Below are 27,718 nucleotides of genomic sequence, written 5' to 3' on the forward strand. Positions count from 1 at the left end.
TGGACACTCAAATACCTGGAACTAGAGACAAATGTTGCTTGTGAAATGGAATCTCTGGCCAAGCATTGTCTGTCAAAGCTCCTCAACTAGGGTTATAGCCTTATGAACATTCTAAGTTGAAAATATGATTCATATAACGTGTATAGAGTAAATATAATGTACTGAGAAAATCACATGACCTACCTTAACATGTTCAGAATATTGATGGTAGCCTGCAGACAGGAAAACACACCAGTATTACATAGTCTGGGGAAAATCACAGTTTTACAAAGTATGGAGTAACTTAGGACAAGGCACAGTATGGTCTCAATAGCATCTCTTTAAGTATTGCCCTATATGAACTCTGACCTCTCCACATTCTACTCTGCCCCATGTAATGTTTCCAAAGCTCTACAGTTCGTAACTGAAGTTCAGAATGTAACTGTAAACACCTGTCCCCGATTCTAGATCTTTCTTTTGTTGTCTTGCCATTTTGTCTTCTTCACTCACCAGATTTGACTTTGATTGGTTTTATAAGGTTGAACTGGTCAAGACCAATTTTTCCAATAAACCTGGTTTTTAATCTCTAATATCCCACCCACACTGATGGAATTGTTGAATTTGTCTTCTTCCTCTTCCACTGAGCTGTGCGGAGACTATGCAGGAGTTCTGCCATTCACTTAACCCTAATCCCTTGTACCTAATAGACACACAACATATTCTATAGGTAGAAGCAAGAGGTGATTTATTCCTGTGTGGTCATAAAAGCAATAGGTGAAAGGGTGTTACATTTGCTTCAGAAGTGATCCTTTTACTGAAGGGAGTAGGAAGTACAAATTTCCATAGACCACACTTACATTTAAAGCTGTTTATCCTGGTAAGAAAGATGATCATATCTTAAACAATTTGAATGTCTATAAGCATCTATTACAAAATAGAAGTTCCAAAAATAATGACAACTGTTTCAGAGTCTTAAAATAAAATTCTATAACCCCTAAATAAAGAAGTAAATTCAAGGACTAACAGAAACTAAGCAAATACAACAAACATAAGCAAGCAATTTTTTCTGATAATTTTTTAGCTCAGAGACCGCTAAACACAAGTATGTGTATATGTTTGTGTGTATGTGAGTGTGTGTGTGTGTGTGTCTGTGTGAGTGTATGTCTGAGTATATGTGCATCTCTGTGTGTGTATGCCATCTTATATGCATGCTTACATATACATGACAGCAACTGCCCTCTGAGGAAAAGCATTGAGATGATGAAATTTTTGCAGCAAGTATATAATCCCACATTCTTACTTTTTTAAGGGAAAAAAATCCAAACAAGTTTTGAGGGCTCATAAATGAAAACAGAAGGATTTGAAGATTTGAAAAGTGTTCCTTGAGGATTGAGGAGGCAGAATTCTTCAGCTAAAGAGGCAGGAGTGTGACTTGCTCTACCTGCCCTAGGGAAGGGACGTCTGGGGCCCTAAATTCTTCACCCAGATGATTGGGCAGCAAGTCCCTGGCTGGGAGAATCAAGTACAGAACCAAGGACTCTACTTCTCAAGGTCATGGCATTGATGCTCACAGATACAGACAACATCCCAGGCAGCTTGCTAAGCCATTTGCATGACAACTCTTCCTTTGGGAATGCAGAAGATATTCTGCCAACCAATAGGTGGATGGAAGTGCAGGCAGGCATCTACAGACCTCATCTGTAGAGCTCATGAAACAGGTAGAGTTCAAGGCATCTGAGCTGTCCTTGCAGGAGTGAGGCCTCATGAGACACATATCCCTGGCTAGTCTCAGCTGCTTGAAAAGTTTTAGGAACCAAAAGTCAGAAAAAGGGTCACAAATTCACATAGCTATGTGGTCTGCTATAGCAGTACTGATGATAATACCTGCGAGTACTGGTCACACTGATTGCACCTTCTAGGAGCTCAGGTATCTGAAGAGGGAAGTTTTGAGTCTATTTCCCAGTAGAGTTGGCAATGTACAAAGTGTCAGAACAATAAAGGAGACAGGTTGTACTAAGTGGAACTTCTCTTTGTACTTTAGTACCTACATGTGGATCACGGGGAAGTGAAGCCACTTGAGATGGGGCATTTTAGACTCCTTAAGAACTAAACAACATCCTCTACTTGAAGGACTTAGAAATGAACTTTCCATGGACGGATAGCCTCCTTGCAGAAGCCTGACCTACCAAATGGTATGGAAAGATATTGAATGGGAAAGGCAATGGAAGAAAACTTAGAAGACTTTCTCTGTAAGAAAGGCTCTGATGATCTGGGGCAAAGGAGGGAAATGTGTAACCACTGTTTTGGAGTCCTCTCCATCCACTTATGAGGTCTTCCCACCATCAGAACACAAAGGAAAAAATCGTGGCCTGTGAGTCACCTGATCAAAGGCACACATCTATATCCACAGAAGTCTGATTTGTGCCTTTGTCTACTTAACTCTGCTTCTCACCTTTCTATCCACTGGGCTCCTATATCCACTCTTATACAGCAAACAAGCATTCTGATTCACTTAACAGTGCCTCTGATTTGGATTCATGACTCAGGCATAAATTGTGCCCAGAGTTTACCATCAGCTCTTAATGGTCAATTCACCAGTCTGCTGGCAAGAGTCTCGAATGTTTGAAGATGCAAACATCCACCTTCTCTGGTTCCCATTGCTCCTATGGCAGCCTTGGCTTCCCTGCAGCTTCTCATCAAGCCTGGGAAAGCATTGTGTTTCATCTTCTGCCTCCAGCCACACTGAAGAGAGAGCCTTGAGCTGCAACGCCAACAACTTCAATCAGCTTTCTTCTCCTTCTGGGGTACAGTAACAATCACCAAAATAATAATGGCATCTTTTCACAGGAATCCCTTTTTGCCTGTAAGTATTCAGAATCACATCAGTTTGAGTGGCTGAGGAAAACTTTGAAGACTTGTCAGGGGTGGAGGGGAGGGAACAACAGAGGCTAGCGTCTTAATTTAACATACAAAGAGCGATGTTTCAGTTCTTTCCAATTAGCACTGTTCAATATTATTAAAATCTGTTGACAAAAAAGTAACAGATGCTCCATTCTCCTTGAAGCTAATTAATCAAGTTTTTTTTTAAAAAAAAAAAAAAAAACCTCTACAAATTTTGGAGAAGCTGAATCTTTTATAATCAAATAGTTTTTGCCTACACAAATCTACTTACGTCTGGAACAATATGTGTGTCGATATTCAAAAAGGATAATTATCCTTTGAGCTCTCTGCATCTTGTTTTCTGAGTCTTCTGATTGCAGATGGGTGGGAGTTTCCGTAGCCCGAATAGTGATATTATCACCTGTGGGAGACGAGTAACTCTTTAAATAAGGGATAGCTCACTGCTGCTGCTAGCCAATTAAAAGGTTATAAAAATCTTAATAAGGTAAGCCAAGCCATTTTTCAACCTAAAAAAGAAATGTTTGTGAGAATATTGGTTTTTCAAAGGGAAAAAATTCAAATAGATACAAAAGAACACATTGAACATCAATTATTTTATTATGTGGCTTTAAAAAGACCAAATTCTAGACTTCCTTGCTTCATATGTAACCTTACCAATTTCCCTGTCCTCAGATATATTATGGGTTTATGTGTAAGTATTTCAGTGTGGGACATTAAAGAAAGGGATTATTTATTGAGAAACAGTTCTATTCCATCCCACAAATATGATGCCAACTCTTAATGCCTGTATATAAATTCTGCTGATTATCTCTAATTGGAGGTTTTCTTTGAATCAGGAGATGAATTAGGTTTATAGATTACATTTGATTATGATAAACTACAGCAAAGCCTCTTTTATTTACTCAAAGCATTTGTATATTTCCCATGTCACATTAGTACTGCACTGGTTCCACTGGGCGTGCTCAGTGGGCATCTGCCTCTAGGGCTGTGCTGTTCTCAGGGAAGACAGAGGATGGATGAGGCAGAGAGAAGCCACACCAGGACACTGGGGACTACTGCTTGGACTGAATACATGAACTTGAACTCAATGACCAGAATAAGTTAATGGTCATACCCATATTCAGTAGGGCATTCACACCAATGCCGGTGACCTGTATTTCCTTGAAGGTGGAAAAGGAGTTTTGTGAGGTCCACTGAAGGTAAATGTAATCAAATAAACAAAAATGTTACTGTACAAAGAAGACTCAATCATCCTGATAAAAGCTTGACATCGCCAATCTTATGCAATCTAGCTTTGCCAAAAACAAAATACTAAACTGTGACTCTGAGTTCTAGGTCATTCTCTCCCTGACTCTAATAAGTAGTCATAGCCACACCCAGCACTCAACCCTTTGACCTTGTATCACTGTTGCTGGGGCTTTGAAGGAGGTCGGCAGGTGTTCTATGAAAGAAGTCAGCGACCAGAGAAAGTTAGTCTTGACTCCAAACTAAAATATTTCTGTGAACGCTACTGGGTTCAACCATGGTAGGTTGGCACAGGTCTTCCCATGCACCATGTGCATCAGTCTCAAGGTTGTCCTCTAACCTCTACAGTCACCCAGCTACACAGAAGTGTGGGCACGCACATGCACAACCACCTAGTCTCCCGAACACCACACTGACTCTCCTAGGTTATTCCAATTGAGTCTTGACCCTGTGTTCATCTTGATCTTATATTCTTCGGTCCACACAGCTGAAGGTAGCTGTTCCATGTTTCTACTCATCCTTAAACCAAAAGCTTTAAACTATTTCAGTAGTTTTAATACTGCTTCTGAAAATCACATGAACAATGCTGTTTCTAAGCTTCAGTTTCAAACCTCATGACCTAACAGGTAGATGGCAGAGTGGTGCCTAGGGATACCATTTGCGTGAATTGGAGTTTTATTTTCTGTCTTATTTGTTCTGTTGTTGTTGTTGTTGTTGTTGTTTTTCCCTAGAGCTCTCTAGGTGAATGTCATGAGCACCAAGTTTTAGAACCACTAGCTCACCCAACAGGATCCAAAACAAAACTCTAACTTGTATGCTCCTGAACAATCTCCTCCTTAGCAAACCCTTGAGAATGGGGCATCATGGGAACTATAAAGTTGAAAAGCCATGATTGGGCTAAATCGAAGGGAAATACCTAGCAGCAAAGGAAATATGACGGCCCTCCCTTATACGTTTCTAGTGAATTGCTACATAACTACTAAACTCTGCTGCCTCAGAAGACAGCTGTTGCAGAAGCTGACTGAATGTGGATTCCAAGTCTTGGCCCACTGGAAGTAGCAGCTACATTTACACTTATAGTAAAGTGATTCAACAGATGGGAACCAAGATCAAAAGAGTATCTCATTCAGACTACAGGCTCAGGGGTTTTGCCCCCAGGCAATTGATACTTGAAATGATTTTTTTATCTACACACGACTCAGCTTGTTGAAGGGACAGCAGTAGAACTGATCTGACGGAAACTAGTGAAGATGAATAGGGTCGCTCCATGGATGCCAGTGTTATGTATCATGCCTCTTGCATGATACTAGCATGTGTGAGGAAAGAAGCAACTGCATTATCCAGACATCATAGAAATAAAATCCTGAAATGATTTTTTTTTTGAGGCTGATGCTATTGAAGATAGAAACAAATAGCTTGGCATCCAACAGGAACAGCAGGAAGCTGTGGCACACGCAGTTTTGAAACTCTAAAAATTTTGTCTTCTATCGGATGACCCATCAGTCCAATTCATGGCATGAAGATGACATTTCATAGGCCCATGATCTCCTCTGCCTGGAGAGTGTAAGTTGGTGTCAGTGAGAACTTGCAGCTGGGATCTTTTCCTGCCAGATTCAGGGTGAGGGGGAAGCAGAGAGGAGGTCTGGGCTATTTGTGCACCGGCAGCAATTATGCTCTGAAACCGAAAGCCTGACAGTCACGCTTCCAACACGGCTTCCTGAGCTGGCTGCTTAATGTCTCTGAGGCGATGGGACCTGAAGGGAGCACGCGAACAGGTGGTAATTATGACTGACACAATGTCGGCTTGTGCAGACATGCGGGCGCAGAACAAAACACCACAGTTAGCTAACAAGAACTCGGCAAGGCTTTCTGCTGGCACTGTGTCTCTTTGCCTGACACAACTGAACCAGGGGGGAGGGTGCTGAAGGCATTGTCAGCCAGGCCATTCACGGGGATAATAGGCCACCTGAGTTGAAGGGAGCATGCTTAACATTTGTTCCTGTAGCGCCATTAGATCAGCCGCTGTACCCATGTTGATTTGTCTGAGGTGTTCTTTGCTGGCATGTGTTTTCCCCTTTGAAAATGAGTCCTTTTGGATTCTTCTGACACTGTGCAGAGTCGCGCACACCCGGCTGTTAGAGCCATTCTCAGACTGTCCCTATATTTCTCCACATTGTGTTCCACACTGTGCACAAAGATGTTTCATCCCTCAGATCTCTCTCTCTCTCTCTCTCTCTCTCTCTCTCTCTCTCTCTCTCTCTCTCTCTGTTTTGAAGGGTTTGTGGATATAAGGTGTCCCTTTCCTGAAGAAAAGAAAATGAAGCACCTAGGCGTGTTTCCTCGGTCAGTATGGCAAATCTTGAAATGCAGGGGTGGCTGGGCTTGAAAAATAAACTTACAAGATCCTGAACACCATAGAATGGAAGTGAAGACATCTTACAAATTCCTTCCAAATGTCTAGTTTTTCTTCAACAACACATACCTGATTTCCAGTGGTAGCGAATCTGCCTCATCAAACTTGGAGATGTGAGGCTGGAGGTCAGCTTACTATAACCCATGTCCTGATCCACCTACATGGCAATACACTGAGCAGCTCTTTGATAGCAATGGATATGTCCTTGATTTGGTACAATGTTTTCTTAGTCCCCTTTTGAAGTTTGATTGTTTCATTTTGCTTGTTTATTTGATGGTTTTGTTTTTTGTTTGTTTGGTTTTTTGTCCTGTCCTAAAAATAATTCATTAAAAATTCTACTTGAGGTATTTAGCATATGTTTTACAAAAGTTAAAAGATAAGCCATATTAGCTGCAAGAGTGCTTGCCCGGTCTGTACAATGACCCAGGTTCCATCCCCAGCACCATATGTACTAGACATGGTGGCATAATCCTATAATACCAGCATCTGAGAGATCAGAAGTTTGAGGTTACTCTCAACTAAACAATAACTTTGAGGTAAACCTGGGCTACATGAGACCCTGTCTGGAAAAACAAAACAAGATAGGACTTGTGTCAATAGTTCTGTGAGGGTAAGAGTAACAAAGGGGTTACACTAAGCTATACTTTGTGAATAACTTGGCAGAAGGAAAGCTTCTTGCCCTTAACTGTAGCTACTGGCTTTGGTCTCTGCACACATCTGTGGGATTCTTGCTTTCTTACATGGCCATATTCTGAGTCACTCACTGCCTTATCCCTGTCTGTAAGTGCCTTCAAGGACTCCTCCTTCCTCTCACCAACTTCAACCCTTTTCTCTGATATGTTGTTTTACTTTCCAAATGCAAACTCACTATCTACACTGTATCACTTGGGTGCAGACAATCCCCAATCTTCTAACTTATACCTAACACTCAGGCTGCGCTTAGATTGCACATGTTGGCTTGATCTCATATAACATGCTTCTGGAAGATTCCTCCCAAAGTCTTCCAATTATCATTCCTATCTGAAATTCATTCTTCCAATGTTTTCTCAAAGCCTTCTCTCATGCCATACAACCACTGGTATCAACTTCAATTCTGTCTGAAAGTTGACTGTTTCCCTCTTGAACTTAGTTACAGCAGAAACATACTTGAAAAGAGTGTGGAATTATGATGGATAGTTCTACAAATTGTATATATATGTATGTGTGTGTATAATGTATATATATATTATATGTACAATATATAATGTATAAATACACAAACACACACACATATATATGTGTGTGTATATATATATATACATATATATATACATATATATAATCAGTCCACATAGAGTCAATTTTCAAAAAATGGGCCAACCTTCACCCCGACAGAACTGGTGTCCATTAGTCCATATAATGAAGTATTGTATGACAAATTGGTGGGCTGGGAGCTATCCCAATGCTGAGAATACTATCAGGAATGTGCTCTTCTGACCTGTCAGGGCTGAGGGTCCAGTGGATGTGGTCAATTGTCTTCTAGTAACTGAGGAGCCCTTTCTACTGTACAGCGAAGATTCAGTAAGGAAATTATTATTGAAACACCACCCACAGATGTTCATGGGGAAAGGTAAAAGGCCAAGCCCACAAAGATGCAAGAAGTCACCTCTCTCATGTCACATACCCTCAGGTCTCTAGAAAGACAGAGCCTCCTGTGATAGCCCTAAGGTCACAACCCAAAGGGTTCTTGCAAATGATCCCTTTGGATGAAACTGCAGCACCGTGTAACTCGCCAGATCTTCACACTCACCATGTCCTTGTTGGCAGGCAACAGGAAGCCACAGTTTGCTTAGTCTTCACACTGGAGAAACTCCATTCTGTATAATACAGGAATCATCCTTGTCTCTTCTACCATAGCTCAGTCAAACAAGCTCTCTGGGCCTGCTAGCCATAAATGAAATATCTATCTCTCCTTGTATCACATTCAAGCAGTGTTGTGGGAAAAGATACCTTCCAAAATACTATCGGTTGATTCATTCAGGTTGGCCCCTCATTTTGTCTGGAGTCTAGTCTTCACCCTGTACTGTGGTATACTTATTCCCAGAGACACATATTCCACATTTGTGTATCAGCATCCAGCAGATCCTTCTGCAGCAACCCAAACCTAAGGGGACATAGCTTGTTATAGCATGTTCTGTTCCGTGCCTTTCATTCAAGCTCTATCTGCCAGTTAGCTTTAGAGAGAGATGCATATGTCTTTTCTGCCAGGATCCAGGATGTATCATACATCACATGTATGATACGGTCATGCACATGACTCCTAATTGGGACACACATGTCACAATATCCTCAGGTTTTAATCTTCAACTAAGTGAGAACCTTAATATCCAATACTCAATTATGTAAGATGATGTCCAATCTAGCCAGATTAGACCTCATAGAATTGCATATAAGAGTTTATTATTTTGGGTAACTTTGGTAGGACTAGATCATTGGTCTACTTGTTAGAACCAGATCTATACATTCACCTTCAGAAATATTCTTTGTAATACAGGAGCTCGTTTTTGTTGTTGTTGAGATGCATCTAGTATAAGCTGGCCAAAGACCCCTCCTAATATCCTTCAGAATTCCTACCTCCCTGCCAGATGCTCTCAGACTGGTCAGGGAAGACTTAACAAATTCAAAAATTCAGTGAATTTGAACAGACTTTTCTAGAATACTTCATTTAATCCAGGCATTCAAAAATAGAAATTTGCAAGGAAGTGCATTAAGGCCAAGACTCTTAGCATCAGGGTTCTAAGATCAACCTAATGGTCTATACAGCAAGAATATACAAGGAATTGAACAGGTTAGATAGATCTGATACCATTAACATTATATAAGTGAGACCCAAATTCTCAGGTTTTGTTTTCTTCTTTTAATAAGTTTGAAGCATACAAAAAGTGGGCCAGAACAGAACACTGTAGGGAAGGAAGCAGAAGATAATTACAAGTCCTAGATTTTAAGTTAGTAACAAGAAAAGAGTTGGGTAGCAACAACAAAAGTTTAAGTGTTTTGATATCTAAAGATCGAACAATGTATTATATGCATAGCTGGCAAGATGACTTAGCCGGCAAAGGCACTTGCTATGGAACCCTTGGGTTTGATCCCTTAGATCCACACGGAAGAAGTTGGGCACTGACTCCTAAATGTCGTCCTCTGACATCAACATATGAGCTATGCAGAGACAAAGTAAGTAAATAAGACAATTTCAAAAAAAATACAAAAAGCAAAAACTAGTAAGTATACTAAACTCTATACAACAGAATATCAGAAGAGACTTTATAGAAACATCTCAGTTAGTGAGCCCTCATTACCAGTACACAGGAAAATGTGGAAATGACATTCTTTATGAGCCCAGTTCCTTCTGCTGCATTTGGTGCCCACACTACAATTTCAACTTTGCAAGAGGAGAATCTAAAAGCTCTAAGATAGTGATGTTTCTTACTCAATGTCTCCTACTCAAAAGCTCAAATATAAATGACAAATCTGATAAACTGCCTGTAAAGTAGAGAAGAGGGGTGACTCTGTAAAGTTTTAATTGCCTTGTTTTGTAGGATCCTTAGACATTTGGAAAATTGCCTATACCCTTTATGGGACAAAGTCACTGACTTAATTTGCTTAGTTCTAATGAAAATTATGTCTCAACATTTTTCCACCTGTGGAGAAATTGCATTCCATGGTAGGGAGTGAAGAGTCTCAGTTCTAAATAGCTCATTGCTTCCTTTTTACATGAGCCAAGGGGACACGTGTACAAGGATCATCATACATGTCTGATCATTTACAGAACATAGTCTTAGAAATGCATGGTGAGGTGCCAGTCACTGTGGACAACACAGCATGTGCTTATGAAACTTAACTACTATACTTTCAATGTGCAACATGATCTTAGGTGATTATAGCTAATGTTGTATGTATGTTCCTGAACTTACCATGCATTCATTGCATGGCATATGAAATGAATTTGTATAATGGTACATACACAAAATTGTGAACATATGCTACTGTGTACATACATGTGACTAGGCACATTCACATGACAGTCTATAGGCATATGACTATATAAAAACATATGACATCACAAATGCACATGATATTATACATGACTATGTATATGTACACAATAGAATTCATGTACATGAGAGTATACATGCACCTTCAAAAATTTACATGTTTACATGTACATTCAAAAACATTATATATAAATAAAACTGTGTGCAATCACATGGCAGTATACATACACATGATTGTATATACATATAATACATGAAAGTATACATTATATGCTGTGTACATGCACATGGTAATATATTGCGTGAACACACATGACACACAGCATAAAACATATGCACATAGCCATATACACATATATGAGTGTTCCTTTGGCTTGCTCCTGTCCACCCCAGTAATCATCAACCATTCACATTTGAACAACTTGGGAAAATTTTTTAACAATATCTTTGTCCCAATAGCAGACTACTAAACTGCAATTCTAACTATTAAAAGAAATTCTCTTGGAGAAGGACTGGGACATTCATATGTTTCTAAAAGCCACAAAGTGGATGTAAATCACAGCCAAAGTGGGACTCCACTGACAATTCCCCTGTGTGTGTGTGTGTGTGTGTATGTGTGTGTGTGTGTGTGTGTGTATGGTAGAACTCATTAGAGTGTTTGAGGCTTGCTCTTTAATACACAGCCAGTAACTACATGTAGCCAGGAAGTGCTTAAAATGTAACTGGTTCTAAAGGAGAATGCATACAAGCATAATAGATTCTCTAAATTACAAAGACTAGACATAAGGATACAAAGGATCTCATTAAAATTTTTACATATTTATTACATAAAATTATTACTGATAATATTTTGAATAGCTTAGTAATAATATTTACTTTAAGTATCCTAATAACTCTAATATAATAATGATAAATTATTTTAAATTAAATATATTTTAGCCTTTGGATGATATCTAAATAAAATGTATTATTATAACTTATGTCTCTCTCTTTGGGGGAAACTTGTGCATGTGTACATGTATGGTCACACATGTATGTATTTGTGGAGGCCAAGTGGAGGTCAATGACCAGTATCTTCCTCAGTTGCTCTCTTATTTTTTGAGGCAGGGTCTTTTAGTGAACCTGGAGCTCAAAGATTTGGCATGAGGAACTGTCCAGCAAACCCCAGGAATTTTCCTGTCTGCACCTCCCAACTCTGGGGACAGAATACGAGTGTGTTAGCACTCCAGGCTTTTGCTTGGGTGCTAGGGAGCTAAGCTTTGTTACTTGGCCTTTCATGGAAGATGCTTTACCTACTGTACCATCTCTTATGCCTATGTGGTTGGTTGGTTGGTTTACTTCTATATGAGCTAACAGAAAAATTCAAACTATGATGTGCTCCATGGTCAATTTCGATTAGTCACTACTACTGTAGATCAATGTCTGTTTGGTTAGTTTTAATTTTTAATCTTTAGGGTACTTGGGGGGATTGCTGTCATTTTTATTTTGTTTTGATAATGTCACAGTGGGTAGCCCAGGATGTTGTCAAAGTTGCAAACCTCTTGCTCCTGCTTCTTTGTGGTAGAATGGCAGGTGTCACTATATCTTTTCTCTAGGTGGATGGTTCTAAAAGCCTAACATCTCCGTGTCTGCACCCCCACACCTGCAGATTCAACTTGAGAAGCAACAAAACTATTCAAGAAGATTGGCTCTTCCATGAGCGTGCATATAGATAGCTCTCTCTTGTCCTCACTCTGTAGCTGTTCACAGAGCATCTACTTGGTACAAGTCAAAGGTGATCTGAAGCATCCTGGGGCCTTGCAGAGAGTCCACACAAATATGTGCCATCTTATCAAAGGATTCTATCATTCACACACCTGGTTGTTCATGCAGCAGGCGAGGGGACCTAGGTCCAGTTCTCTCAAAAATTCTGAAGGGGATACAGTGAGTCCACATAGTCTTCTTTAACAAGATCTACAGGTGATCCTGGTATGGGTTTAACCCAAGGACTACTGTCCTACATGTCCGTAAAGCTTGCATTCCTTTTTAAGTTGTGTCTCCCTGTTAGCTTGCAATCTAATCTGTTTATAACTTGAGAATAAAATATATAGAGGTTCTAATAAACCATCTAGGAACATAGGAGACAAGGGAACTGTGTGTCTGAGGACAGACTTTTATCAGTAGACAGGTGGGATACTTTCATTGAATAAAGCATAAAGGATACATAATCATAATATGAGTTAAACAATAAACTTGATGTTCTTGAATTTCTGTTCATACTTTTCATGCTTCTTTCATGTAAATTTTGTTTGGAATCTGTTAAATATCAAACAATGCAGTAATCATTAGAAAATGGAATTGCATGTAGTGACGTTTGCATTGCAATAGATAACAATCATCAGAGTGTGGATTGTACTGCTCTAAAAATAATACCACCTGCCTCTGACTTCTGTGCTCCTTCCCTGTTCTGCAGATCTGCACTCAAGACTCCTTATGCTTTCTCTTGAGTGTGTTAAGTCTTAGTTGTGACCTCTTTTGGCATCTCTCAGAGGAAGAGAGAAGAGAGAGAGAGAGAGAGAGAGAGAGAGAGAGAGAGAGAGAGAGAGAGAGAGAGAGAGAGAGAGAAGCAATGAAGGAAGGAACATGATAGGAAATGATTGGATGTCAAGCCATTTAGCCCCTCATCATGATTTAACATAATTTGTCTGAAAGGAGATTTGAATGCTCAAAAATAAGCATTAATTGTAGACATGAACTGGTAGACAATTCCAATGTAGACACTGAAAGGCTGCTGTCCTGGGATATGGCTTCCTCACTCACTGCCTGCATCCTGTGTAGTTGTGGATGGAACAGAGAGGATGTGTTGATCTGGTACCCAGCATACGGGAAAGTACTCAGTCAAAGCATACGTATCATTTTGATAGATATTCCTGTCAATCATGTAAACCCATTGACAGTTTTAGGTGTGCAGCTTCCCACGATCAGTCTGCATTTCTAGATGCACACATCCCTGATGGGGGTAATTTTACCTTTCTGACCTGACACCTGAAAGGTAGCCCTACCTTCGGCCTTTTGAAGGTGGATAAGAGATTTCTTAGATTCTGAGCAACATGGTCATGATCACACAAGTAAAAAGACTGAGAGATGGGGCTTCTATCTCAAATCCACTTGGCTCTAAAATGTAGTCTTTCTGCACCATGCAATCTACTTGAAATTCTTAGCATTGAGAAAAAAAAAAAATCCCGCTATCACTTTCTGGGGGCGGGGGTGGGGGGAGAGAAGATCGTTTTCAGTTTTATAGATAGAAAGTTTAATTTTAGTCAGAATAAGTAGAATTTTGTTCTGTATAGGAATTAGTCAAGGTTTTTATTTCAGTTTTCCATTTTTATTTGGCGACTCTGAGACGTACAGGCCCCTAAGCTATGGGTGGATACTGGGTTCCATCTAATAGCAGCAGGGAAAGTTGTCTTGAGATGTGGTGTATCAGAACAGATGCCCAGCTGCATATACATTTGATTTTAACAAATAGTTTTTCATAACTATAGGATTCTTCTACATTTATTAAAAAAATCTGGCACATGCGAAAATATCAAATTGTGCTACTCCACCTCCATATGTGCCCGTTATCTATAAATATAGAAATGCAATAATTATCGCTAGAAGTGCTACTTGTTAAGTTTTCAAAAACAGATAAATTATGAATGTGAAGAAATATCTTAAGATCTTTAGAAATGGGCAAGGATCTAGATTCACTGCAGCCTGGACTCGATGCGACTCACGAGCCACCTTTTCCAGGTAAGTACATGACTCCACACTGCCAAGAGGATTTTAAGCCTTCACTTAAACGCTCCTAATGATGGTATGTGCACTTCTTAGAAAGACATTTCTTTGCAGCTGATCAGTCTTTGTGTTGATAATACCTTCCTTATTGTTACTCAAAATCTGCTAACCTCAAGGCTTCCTTGTATGGATCCACTGTCATGTGTAGGAGACAATGCTTGGCATGTGAGCATGAAGACCTGAGTTATGAGCTCTAGAACTCCCTTAGAAAGTATCCACTTTTTTATAACATAAAGCTGTATGTGCACCTGTAATCTTTGTGCTAAGGAAGCAGAGACAGGAAGACATCTAAAGCTTGCTAGCTAGTCTTATAAATTAATGGGATGGCACTTGACAGAAGAAGACACTGCCTGGTGACAACCTCTGGCTTCCATATACACATTCACGTGAATGTGAATGTACACACATACATTAAAAAATGCATAGAACACTGACCTTTTATTTGTCTGCCTCCTGGTCTTTAGCATTTTGCTTCCAGTGGTACTTGATCAAGGACAATTATAATCCTTCCTAGGAACTTTGTTCATGGAGGGAAAATAATTGTTTCCTATACTTTAAATGCCAGTCATGATTAGAGGCCAGAATTCCTCCTTTGTAGAGAAACCAGTAGAATCATAAATGGGCCAAGTGCCAAGCACAGTAAGTATCAAGTTAAAAGCCATCCATGATTTTCTCATGAGTCCAAACCTCCCTCCTATGTGTCCAAATTATGAAGGTTGGGCCTCCCTCACTTGCAACTCTGGGAGTCCTCACTAAACTATGTTTTTACTAGGGCAGCAATGGATGTGTCTTCAAAGATCCAAATGCTAGGCTCAGTGATGCAGTTTATATCCCCCGATTAAAAGACTGAGGATCTCGATTTTCTTGTGCGTTTCAGCTCAAGTCTCCTATAAATTCCATCATTTACTTAGCAGATATCCAAGAGTTGATTTAAAAAAAACTGAAGCAAGCACAGGGCAGGCTGTTGAACAAGCTCTTCATCTACTATAAGATTTCTCAGTCAAAGCTCTGTCACCAACAGTCCCAGAGCTTGGCTTTCCAGTTAAGAGCTGAGTTCAAGAATTGAATTAAATTGAAATAACTTAGTGGATAAGAGTACAATCCACTGAACTCATGATCTGAGTTCAATTCCCAGGACTCACATGGTGGAGAGAGAGAACCCAGCTCCCAAAAGTTGTTCTATGATCTCAATATTTGTAATAGTACTTGTACAAGCATCCACATGTATGTCTGCATGCATGGTACACACACATGTGCACATTTATATGCACATATACACATACACATTCATGCATTGTGCAACCCATAAAAATAAGCAAATATAACTCTTAAAAGAACTGAATTCAAAAGTCCAAATATAATGTTACATTCCTGCTAACATAGGACTATCACAAGTTAGAACCTAGCCTGTTGTAAGCAATGTGTTTCAGACCAGCCAAAGCTAGATAATAACACCATGACTCAAAAAAATTAATGAGTGAAAAGTGTATAAAGTATAAAGTTTTCCTCTTAATTGAACATTGTAGATCATATAAGACACATTTTACAGAACTTTAATATCAACAAACAAGGAATAGAACAAAAAATGAATTAAAACTCTACACAATTCAGAATGTCTACATTTTACTTTTTACAGATATTTTGGTTTCATTATTCATTAATTATAATCAATTGCCTACATATATCTAATATATTAGGATTTAACCAAACATACTATGTAAATATACAAAATATTAAATATACCATTGTTTATAAACCAAGTTCAAATGCAGATGCTTGGTTCCACAGTTCTTCTCGGATTGAGTGCACTTGGAACTATTTTCCAGAGCTATGAAAGGCAATGGAAACATAATGTAATTCATAAATATCAAATATTGTGCTGACTAGATGGAGAGAGGGAATGTTTACAATTTAAAGAGGGTTAGATCTCATAGATGAAGAGTCTGTGTCGGCTTTTAATGGTGGTGGCTACGATTAGTTCATTGTTAACTAAACGCCTAAGCTCTTTTTTTTATTATTATTATTTTTAAACAATGACTGTGAAGAATTAAAATGCTTGTTAGTATCCATTGAAATTCTCAGATAGCTTTCCTTCCACTATGCCATTCTTCAATAAATGAAAGCGCTTTTCCCATTAATTGTGCTAGCCTAGCGATGATTTAGATGGTGTGTAATCCAGAGAGAGGGTAGGGATGCACTGGAAGCCAGGAGATGGTAAAGGCATAAGGAATACAGCGATGAACTGAGCAGATTACAAAACTGTAGAGGCAACTTGCCCTGGATGTTCTCATCTCATCTCCCCGGTGAATCATCTCCGTGGGGAAACGAGCTCAGGTGGAGATCACTGAATTGTTCCCCCTGAGGTGGTAGGATAGCACGCACTCATAGAATGTTACTGTCACGTGATTATGGTGACTAAAGGCCACCTGCAGGGCCAGGCATGCTAGTGATTTCTCACTGAAGGTTAGTTCCAGTCCCTTCCTACCCTATTTATGCTCTGATAATCATTAATAGGAAAAACAACAAAACCAAAAACATCTCCATTGGAAGGGATCCATAAGGCCCCACCTTTCCATGCAGGACTATTGGCTGTTACAGATTGTTGCAGGGATGGGGGAAGGTCACTTTCTTCAGTTTTGTAACCACTGATAAATTGCCCTTGCTCCAGTAAATAGCCTCTCACCCAAGGTCAGACAAGAAACTCTAATTAGACACAGAAAGCCACATACTAGAGAGAAGACATTAGCTGGGGGGGAGGGAAGGACTGTTGAGAAACGTTTTTGAGGGTGTGGTAGAGGGACGTGAAATTTAACAGAAATGTATTATATAAAGGTCTGAAATTGTCAAACAGGAAATAAAGAGACTCATCCTCAATTTACTTTGGGAAGACAGGGACAAAGCTTAACTAACTTTTATAAATGGATAAAGAGAAAGCAGGGTATATATACAGTGGAGTGTTTGCAGCCTTAAAAAGGAAAGAAATTCTGATACAAGTTACAACATAGAAGAAACTTGATGGAATCCCTGCTGTGATACAAGCTAAAGACAAAATGGCTGATGTCAATATGGCAGAGCTCCACTGATACAAGGGTCTTTGAGTCAAAACGCACATAGAGACTGATAGTAAGACAGTGATTTTCAAAGGCTAGGAGAGAAGAGAAGAGAGAATTACAGGGTATTGAGTAGAAAGTTTCAGTTTGAGAGGCTTGAAGAGTTGGAGATAGATGATGGTGAGGGACTCCCAGCAATGTTTATAGGCTTAAATTGATGACTTTTACATTCTGTAACTCTTACTGCAATAAATAGTGCCCATCTAGAAAAGGTACACTTGGAAATAAAGGCACTAGCCAAGCAAGCCTGTCATTCTAAGTTTGATCCTCAGAAGCTACATTAAAATGATGTTGAGTATTCATTGGCAGTCTTAGAGGGATGGCTGACAGACACAGGACCATCTCCCCGAAGCTTCAGGACCAGCTTGTCTGTCATACCTAGTGCAGCAGCACAAACAGTTAGAGAGACCCTGCTTCAACAAGACAGACAGCAAGGACTGAGTCCCAAAAAGTCCTCTGACCATCAAACACATGCCATAACAAGCAAAGTCATGTACATGTGCAAACACAGTCACACACACACACAAACATGCATGCACGCACGCACACGCACACAAAATAAAATTTAAAATTAAACTTTGTGGTCTCTCCAAACACTCTCAATTCCAAATTGAAAGTTTAACTAGAGCTCGTAAGCCCTATACCCCACCAATCTACAAAATCCTCAGAACCAGTTCCATCAGGGTCTTATGTCACTGCCTCTTGATAGGTGTGTGGCCCAACCCAAAGGCATGCTCACTGTGATTTAGCCTGAAACATGCTGTGCCCCACATAGCTGCCTCCATTCTGACCACATCTGTGCTAGTGTATGGGACTTCAAACTTTTCCTTCTTCAGTGCTGACATGAAGCCCAAGAGACTGCAGAAATAGCACAAATTATCTTGTATGTATTCTCACTTGATTTACTCAAATTCTTCATTTGTAATAACATTTCTATCATCATAATAAAAAAAACATGATGTGCTAACATCTTAATATGAGGGACATCCCTTTGCAGTATAAGTCTGATTCCTGTGACTCATGGTAGTTGGCAGGTGCTCTAAACACTTAGTACCTCCTATGTGTCCCTATTCGACTGGCATTTGTCATCCGTGCAGTATGACATATCTTTTTTGTTCTCTTGTATTGTCATCTATCACTGAGTCAGATTCAGTAAATTCACTAACAAAACTTGACATCACCATTGCCTTGGGGTTGATTGAACACCCCTTGGCTGCAGAAGAAAAACACAGGCGACTTCTGCTGTTATTGTTCAGCATATTTTCCCTGGATTTGCTGTCTAAACCAGTGTGATCTGAATTGCCACTTAATATTTGAGACCTCCAGGTTCTCTCTCTCCTCTCTCTCTCTCTCTCTCTCTCTCTCTCTCTCTCTCTCTCTCTCTCTCTCTCTCTCTCTCTCTCCCTCTTTCTCTCTCTCTCCCTCTCTCTCTCCTCCTCTATCCATATTATTGCTAGAATTATCTCCCTTAGAATATGAATCTGGTCATGTCACTTCTTTGCATTATATCATTCAATCATTTATTTGTTTACTACATAATTTTGGAGCAAGGACTAAATGGAATTATGCCAAGTCCTGAGGTTGTTGTCAAAGATGTGGGGAAGACATATCCATCTTTAAGAAACTCATTTAATTGCAGAAGCAGACATGACATCAGCTGCAATAAAGTGTGATTTGGGGATAACAGAAGCGAGTGCAAAACACCCCAAGATGTGAAGAAGAAAAAGATCTAGGAAGTTACTGGAGGCTTACCCTCCCACTGGGTAACCCTAAGTGGTCAGAACTGCCATTCTCCTTGGATTCCCATTGATTCCTTTAGACCTCGATCCTAGAAGGTTGATAGAAGACATAATTTTCAATGTCAATAGAAAAGAAGCTGCAAAGTTGGGAGATGGCTCAGTGGGTTAAGTGACACAATAACATAAGGACCAGATATCCCAATACCCAAGTTAAAAGGCCACAGGAGGATGTCTGGAGCTCATGGCTAGCAAGTCTAGCTGAGTTGACTAGCTGTAGGGTCTTTGAGAAACCCTGTCTCAAATAAATTAAGGTGAAGGGCAATTGGAGGAGATAGATGACACTGACCTCTGGTCTCTGCAAATCAATGCATGTGACATACACACACACACACACACAGACATACACTATACATACATACAAAGACAGAAGCCTTACTTTTGAGACAGGTGACAGTCTGGAAGATGTATTTGCAACATCAATTTGACAAAGGAGTCTTAGCATGTGCACACCATTGCTGCAAACCCCTAATGATCTCCATTCTCAAAATAAGCAAACTCTTGAACAGGTTCTTCATAAAGAACCACTCAAGTGTATAGTGTGAACATGAAAAGACACTTTGAGGCAGGATGACTATGTTCGTCAGGAACACAGGATTCACCCTGAAAGTTAAAACTGAAAATAGTAAGGCATGGCAGACGAGAAGCATATTATGGACAGTAGAAATCATTCTAGGCTATGAACAAGAATCACAGTGCGATGGGAGCAGTCTTTTCCGCACTTGAAATGCCTGCCCATCAATTGTCTGAATGGGTATACACCTGCTGTATCTACACAGTGGATTCTGGGTTGAACAATGATTAAAAAATGAACCAGCACCTGAAGACAGCACCACAACTGGTCCCACAAACACAATATTGATCCAGAAAAGAGAAGGGGAGGCAAAAGAATCAAATCTAATCTACATTGTAAAGAGCAACACAGTGGTAAGCTTTACCAGGCATCTTCTGGCAGATAGCAGGGGCTAGCTTTCTGAGGGACTGTAATTAACAGCCTAGAGCTTGCCTTGTGTATGCACAGGCCCATAGAGTCCCATAAAGATATCTGTTTAATATCTACATACTTTATTAAAGAGATCAGTCATTATTGAACCCAGATTCCAATTGCTTAGTACCCATGCTGGTTGGTTCTTTGCCAGCTTGACACATACAAAGGTCATCTGGGAACAGGGAACCTTAACTAAGAAAATGTATCCATCAGATTGGTCCATAAGCAAGTCTCTGAAGCATTTTCTTCATTAATGGTTGATATGGAAGGGTCTGGCCCACTGTGGGTGGTGCCATTCCTAGGCAGGTAGTCCTGGAGCTCTAATGAAGGTAGCTGCATCTGAGCCTGGGTCAAGCCAGTAAGCTGCATTCCTCCAATGCCTCTGTGTCAGTCTTTAGCCTCCAGCTTCCTCCTTGAGCTCCTGCCTGACTTCCCTAGATACATGGACTAAGGTGCCAATGTGTAAGGCAAATTAAACCATTCACCCCTTAAGTTGTTTGTAGACATCATGTTTTATCACAGCGATGGAACTAGAACAGTACCTGTGAGTCCTAGGTATGCTAGTGGCCCCTGGACTCTGGCCTGGGTGCTATTGAATTCTGATTTGTTCACAGTGGCTGCCGAGACACCCTGAGACTGCTCTCAGGCATGACACACCTCTGGTGATCATTTCCCCTTAGTGGTGGATAGAAGCTGGCCAGCCATTTCCCCAATGAAAGCAAAATTTAAGAATTTGGGCAAGGAACCTCTTCCCAGTACACAGGAAGGACACTGTGTTCTCCATCGCATGCCATTGCTTTGCATATTTTAAACACTGGGCATCAAGTCAGGGGATAAGGCCCAAATATCCTCTTATAAAATAATTCTGCAGCCAGATTCAGTTGGAGAGAAGTTTGTTACAGGAATTCTAGGCCTCGGACCAGCAATGGTTGAATGGTCTCCATCTCCTTAATTGAATGTGAAAATATCTGAAAATCTGAAACACTAAGACAGCGTCTCCCAAGAATGGTTCCTCACTTAAAAGGGGCTAGTATTGATTGGGCTGTGTCGATTCCAGGGCCTTCCAGATCCAATTAGAACAGTATGAGTTCAGGACAGAGTGCTGTGGTGACATGACTGTCCCATGGGAGTTTCTCATCTCCATTGACTAAGTCAATGTAAGATAAAAGCCTGGTTCAAAGCACCTCTGAGCATCCAGGCAGAAAGCCTGCCGGATTGACGAGGCTCCCTATATTCTATTACAGAGTGTCTTCCAGTATGTGAAGACAGCACACATCCCTTTCAGTCTCCTCTGAAGATTCACAGAGGCATGGTCTTCATCTGATTCCATTAATCTCCTTAAAGATATACTCAAATGTAGGTCTGGATAAAAGAATCAAAGGCAAGCTCTAGGGAGATGGCTCAGTGGATAAAGCGCTTGCCAGGCAAGCATGAAGACCTGGGAGTTTGAATCCCTAGAATCCAACCAGGATAGCAGACCTCTGCAATCCCAGTGCTACAATAGTGAGAAGAGGTTGAGACAGGACAACCCCTGGAAGCTGGGGAGCCTTGTGTAAGCACATTGAAAACAAACAAGAAACTGTTTCAAACAAGGCAGAAGGACACTGGAGGTTGTCCTCTGATCTCCATACTTCACATCATGCCCCAGGCACACATGTGCAAATCAAAGACAGAATTTAGGTCACCAATCATGTCATGTTTTATCTCCAGCTTAATTACCTTCCCATGAAGACAGGCAGATCTCTGCATTCTTAAAATGATTTCAACATCTACTGCCACCCAGATGAGCCATCCAGAGTCACACAGTAGGCTCCATAAAAATTCAAGAGAAAGACCTACTGGGAATGTTCTCCACACTCAGGCTTAAACCAAAGAAGCAGTAAATGCAAAAGTCCTTTAACTGCTTTAAGCATTATGCTTATCAAATGGAGAATAGTGCTTCTGGGGTGAGGGAAAACCTCTCTATTGATGCACTTTCTCTTCACTGCTTATAGCACCACAGTAAAGATGAAGAAAACCTGGACTGAGTTTTCTGAGCCTAGGAAAACATCCTGGCCATGTTTGTCTTACATCCCTCAATGACTCATATCTGTCTTGACTGGCCCTGATTCCCCTTTCTATCAGTGATAACTCAGTTCCATGGACAAACTAGAAAATGCTTGAACTATTGTCAACTGAGCACTGTCAAAACTTTTAGTACAAAGAGACAACAACTTATACTACAACTTGTGTAATAAGGACATCTATATTATATGGGAGAATTAGGCTATCTGGTAGCTTTAAGCCTTCCTCCCTTCTGACAGCTTTCTACAGCACTCTGGATTGTCTCTGATGACTCCAATGGAACTATCTGACAGAAGGTCCCTGTGTAGTTTCCAATATCTTAACTGAAGGCTGAACTGTCAGCCTCTAGCAGAGAGGAGATGATGGATCTCAACTAAAATAACTTGAATAAAAATATTATACCAAGAGATTGGTCCAGACAAGCCTTACCACATGGTTCTGTCCCTCTGCAATCTCCACAGCAAGATTACAGAGCTTCAACTTCTAGAACATGTTCATTCTTCCCCACCAAGAGACTAGAAATGGGGTCAGGGAGATGGCTCAGAGCATCAAAATGCTTCTCATGCATGGATAAGAACCTGAGTTCACAACTCCAGACCCCATGTAAAACTGGATGCATCCATGCACATCTGTAATCTTAACACTCATACAGCCAGATAAGAGGAGACGAGACTTTGCAACAGCCCATAGGCCAGATAGCCTGGCATACACAACTGGTAAATGACAAAGGACCCTGTCTCAAACAAGGAAAACATCTGAGCTTGCCTCTGACCTCTATACACAGGTCATGCCATGTTTATATCTGTACACACAAAACATGTACATACATACATACTTACATACATACATACATACATACACATGCACACACAACAGAGAAGATCTTAAAAATGAAACTAATAGTAATAGATGGTGCTCAGAGGTGACACAGAAAGTACCTCATGATTCTGGACTAGAAGTTGACTGTCTAACACCTCCTCCTCACACTATAAAAACCTTGATGACACATCTGTCTGTGTAAGAGTCAGTCCATCATACCTTCTCTGTATCCTTCAGTTATAGAATTGGTGCAGGATCTGAAGATAAGACAGAGTGCGAATTCCTAGCTTGTATTCACCTGATTTAGAGCTCTCTAGATACTAGATATTACTGCAGATATGGATCAGCCTGGGGATTCTAGCTTCTGACCTGCTGGTACTATTCAAAGACTGGGTGGACCTTCCTTCACCTCTGAAGTTTCTGTAAATAGCTGATTAAGTTTCGACAGCCTGGGTTTCAGATACTAGCAGGCAACTGGTAACACTGGAGGTCAGTTCAACAATAAGGTTGTGTCAAAGTCATCCATGAAGAAGACACAGCAGAGACCACAGATGTGGAGAACCTAAAACAAGTGGAGTTAGCCTGAAGGTAAGGATGGCTACATGGGGAACCCATGCTTCAGTAAATGATAAAGAGAAAGAGGTAGAGGAAACAGGAAGAACTGGTTTCAAAGAAAACGGGAGCAATGAGCTTCAAGGAGAAAGATTCAATACAGCTGTTGGATTGGAGCTATGAGAGAAGACAGGAGGAAAGGTGATTTCTTCCATCTTTGATAGTGAGATGTGAGCCATCACTATCTTTCCCAGAACTGTTCCTGTGAAAAAGATGTGGGCTGAAGATGCAGCAGAAGCAGAATCAAATCTTGTTGTATCAAGTGTCCATCAGGAAATACCAGGTGTTTGTTTTAGAGGGAGTCAGAAAAGGATAACTGTTGAGGGAGACACAGAGGTTTTTGTAGGATATGTTTTTCTCCTAAGATGAAGGAGATCTAAGTATGCTGATAGCCAGAGGGGGAAGGAACCTGCGCACAGAAAAAGTAATTGAAGATTTAATAAAAAGAGAGAATAATTGATGTAGTACAGACTTTGGGGAAAGATGAGGAGATGAGACCAAGAGTTCACAGGAGCCAGGGTTAGCCTGCCAAAGAGGAAAGAGAAAGATGGAGAGGTAGGGAGGGACTGACAAGTGAATCAAAGAGAAGGAAGTAGACAGAATTTTCACTAGAATTTTCAGTCATAGAGTAGAGGAAGAATAGAGCAACAAGCTCTCCTATTTCCCTATGTTGGACAATACCCTCGAGCAAGAGGGAAAGAAAGAAGAAGGCTAGCAAGGAGGTTCAGAGAGGACACTATATTCAGAAGGCACGTGAGTCATCTTGCACCACACACAAGTGTCTTATATAAAAACTTGAAAATCAGCAGTAAATGAATTGGACAGTAGTATATGGATGGACATACCCTGTGTCTGCATGTTATGTTCCCAGTTCAGGACTCAACAAGGTTAATTCAACAAGCAGTCCGAAGCTGACTGGACAGATTGAATAACTGATATCAAGACACACAAAGTGTTCACTGTGGTTACACACCTGTGATCACCAGCACTCAGAGACAGAGTCAGGAAGATCTCTGCGAGCTCACAATGAGCCTGATCTACATAGCCAGGCTGTCCAGGGCTACATGGTGAAACAAAACAAAACAAAACACAGATAAGACCTTAAAAGGCCATTGCATACTATTGTCATGATTTTTGTTTTAGTTTGTTGCTTTTAATTAGACTTTTCTGACTGTGAGTTTGCAGCAAAGAGAATATTTTCCATCTTTTCCTCTTTTTTTCTTTTCATTACATGCTAATATTTGTCTCCATTAAAAATCTTCAATACAACTTTTCCCTTACCCTCTCACCATACACTGTAGAGTTAAGCCACATACTTCATGATGGCCACTGAAAAGCAACAGGCTCAGAAAGGACAAAGAATGGAACTATAAACAATCCCTACCTCCCTCTCCCTTTATTCCTTGCTCTAGATTTTTTTTTTTTTTAGGTTTTTTGAGACAGGGTTTCTCTGTGTAGCCCTGGCTGTCCTGGAACACACTCTGTAGACCAGGCTGGCCTCGAACTCAGAAATCAGCCTGCCTCTGCCTCCCAAGTGCTGGGATTAAAGGCGTGCGCCACCACCGACCAGCTCCTTGCTCTAGATGTACCACCATAACCCACTTAAAGACAGAGTGGTCTGAATCTGTCTGAAGGATGAATATTTTTCTTGTTCGTTTTTTCTCACTTGCTTTGTCTACCATCTTTAAAGTTGCCCATCATTTACTGTGGTTTCTATGAAGCCCTGTCAGGAAGACACATAAGAATGGAGAAATTTAGAGCTGTCTACTTAAATCTTTCAAATACATGATCTGCCAAACCATCCTAAGAATGACTTGAGATGCTAAGATACCCCAAAAATCTGAGACTGGCCCTGCATCTCCATGAGATTCCACTGAGAATGCAGCTCCATCATCAACTTATCTCCCAGAGCTATTTCAGTGAAAAGGAAATAAGGTGGGAGTGGGACAGAAACAGAATGGAGTCCTGCTCATGATCCCAAGCATAGGTCAACGAGAAGATACTAGTGGGCTGGGGGGATAGTTTAGCTGGTAATGTGCTTGCTTCACCAGCTCAAGAACCTGACTTTGACCCCTGTATAAGAAGAGCTTAGCACAGAGGCATGTGATGTCAGCACTGACAAAGTGGGAACAGGCAGATCCTTGGGGCTCAGATCCTACCAGCTAGCCTCAGCTACCTTGGTAGATTTCAGCCAATAAGAAACTATCTCAGCAAACAAGGGTAGCTAGAGACAGTAGACACTAAGGCTGTCTTCTTGCCTCCATATGCATGCCCACATTCATACATACACACACACACACACACACACGTAAACTTTCACACATATGAATTTGCAGACACACACACACACACACACACACACACACACACACACACACACACACTTACCAGAAGCAACCTCTGTCCTCCTAACCTAGTTTTGCTCAGTACAGACCTGGCCTCTCATCTCCTGAGACTTGCCATCTACTCTGTACTGTCCTCAATCTTGTGTCTTTTGTGACAACTAAATTCACAGGGAAAAAAAAAAATAAAACTGCTTTCAGTGGCAGCCAGCTTCTGAAGTTGCCCAAGCATACTCTTTTAGCTCTCTCTCCCTTAAGCCATATGATGTCATTTGCCTCCCCTTTCTAAGCGCCAGAAATGCTTCTTTCGTATCTCTGAAATTTGCCAAACTATAAAAACCTCAGATCTCAGTTTAGGTTTTTATTCTCTTGCCAAAAAGGCAAAAAAAAAAAAAAAAAAAAAAAAAAAAAAAAAAAATACTTTTTACCCTTCTCAAAGTAGGAATATCAGCTGCAAAATAAAAGGGGAAAAGACTCGGCTCGCAAGCCCGCTGGGCGCCTCACAAGCCCGCTGGGCGCCTCGCAAGCCCGCTGGGCGCCTTCCGTACTTGGGCTAACGGGCTGTCCTCATTTTATTCAGAATTTTCATTTCAATGGCTTGTCAGCTCCTGCTTCAGGACATACCTAAAACTCCTGAAGCCCCCAGACTTTATAGGTAACGGGAGACTGGTTTTCAAACACAGCTTCACTTTGCTTTAGGACGTAGTCATTAGTGACTTTTGAAGTTAGAGCAGTTTCCCCCTGATTTGGAAGCTTCATAGATTCCTGTTATGTATTTACTGAATCTTTTTAGATGGCCTAAAAAGGAGAGAGGGGAGAAAGACGCCTCCTTCCAGTTCTAATTACAGCTACATTTTCCTAGCATGTCCTTGAACCAGGAACTCCCAGAGTCACTAATCACCTCTCTAGCCCTCATCTCCATAATTGTGCCCTTTCCAGATTCCTCCTTGGCACAGCCTGGAGACTGATCTGCTCTGTGTGGTTAAAACCCTTTTATTTTGTGCCAGTTAGTACCTGTCTTCACAGTGCGCCTTCTTGGGCTTCCCTGCTACTTTGGCTTCGGTTGATCAAACTTGGCTTTGCTTCCATCCCAGCAAGTATGGAGCCTTCATCTATCTTCCTCCTCCTCCTCCTCTTCCTCTTCACCTTCCTCCTGTTTTTATTTTTTCCTCCTCTATTTCTTCTCTTCTATGAACTTACCCAAGTTATTTCTATGCATTTTAAAACATTTTTTGAAATTAAAAACATGCTCACACCATCACACCATCAATCCCCTTTCTTTTCTCCCTCAAATTCCTCCCCTAAACCCCCTTAACTTGCTTTCCTTCAAATTTATGTCCTGTATTTCTTTAAATATAAATAAGTATATACACATCTTGCTCAGTCTATATAATGTTACTTGTGAAAATTATGATTTCAAGACTGGCCACTTGGCATTGGATAATCAATTTCTGGGCTCTTCCCAGAAAGACTATTTTTCCCACTCTCCTCCCACAAAAAAAAATCTCCTCAGACAAGGACCAGTACCACAATCAACCAATTAAAATGCAGAGACCATGCAGTGCCTAATCGCAGCTGATACATGGAGAGTACAACTCC

The 27,718-nt window shown here is 40.6% G+C and overlaps 1 long non-coding RNA gene across 1 annotated transcript in view; it reads right to left on the minus strand.

Annotated features, from left to right (window-relative positions):
• Positions 1-2,486: 2,486 nt before the first annotated feature.
• Positions 2,487-27,718, minus strand: part of LOC116077709 — a 115,691-nt gene continuing 90,459 nt past the window's right edge. Inside the window, exons 5-6 of the long non-coding RNA XR_004113302.1 lie at positions 3,152-3,280; positions 2,487-2,840 (exon numbers count right to left, since the gene is read on the minus strand). This is a non-coding gene — a long non-coding RNA (uncharacterized LOC116077709). The remainder of the gene's footprint in view (positions 2,841-3,151; positions 3,281-27,718) is intronic.

This window comes from Mastomys coucha, unplaced genomic scaffold, assembly GCF_008632895.1.
Source record: "Mastomys coucha isolate ucsf_1 unplaced genomic scaffold, UCSF_Mcou_1 pScaffold5, whole genome shotgun sequence".
NCBI classification, from domain to species: Eukaryota; Metazoa; Chordata; class Mammalia; order Rodentia; family Muridae; genus Mastomys; species Mastomys coucha.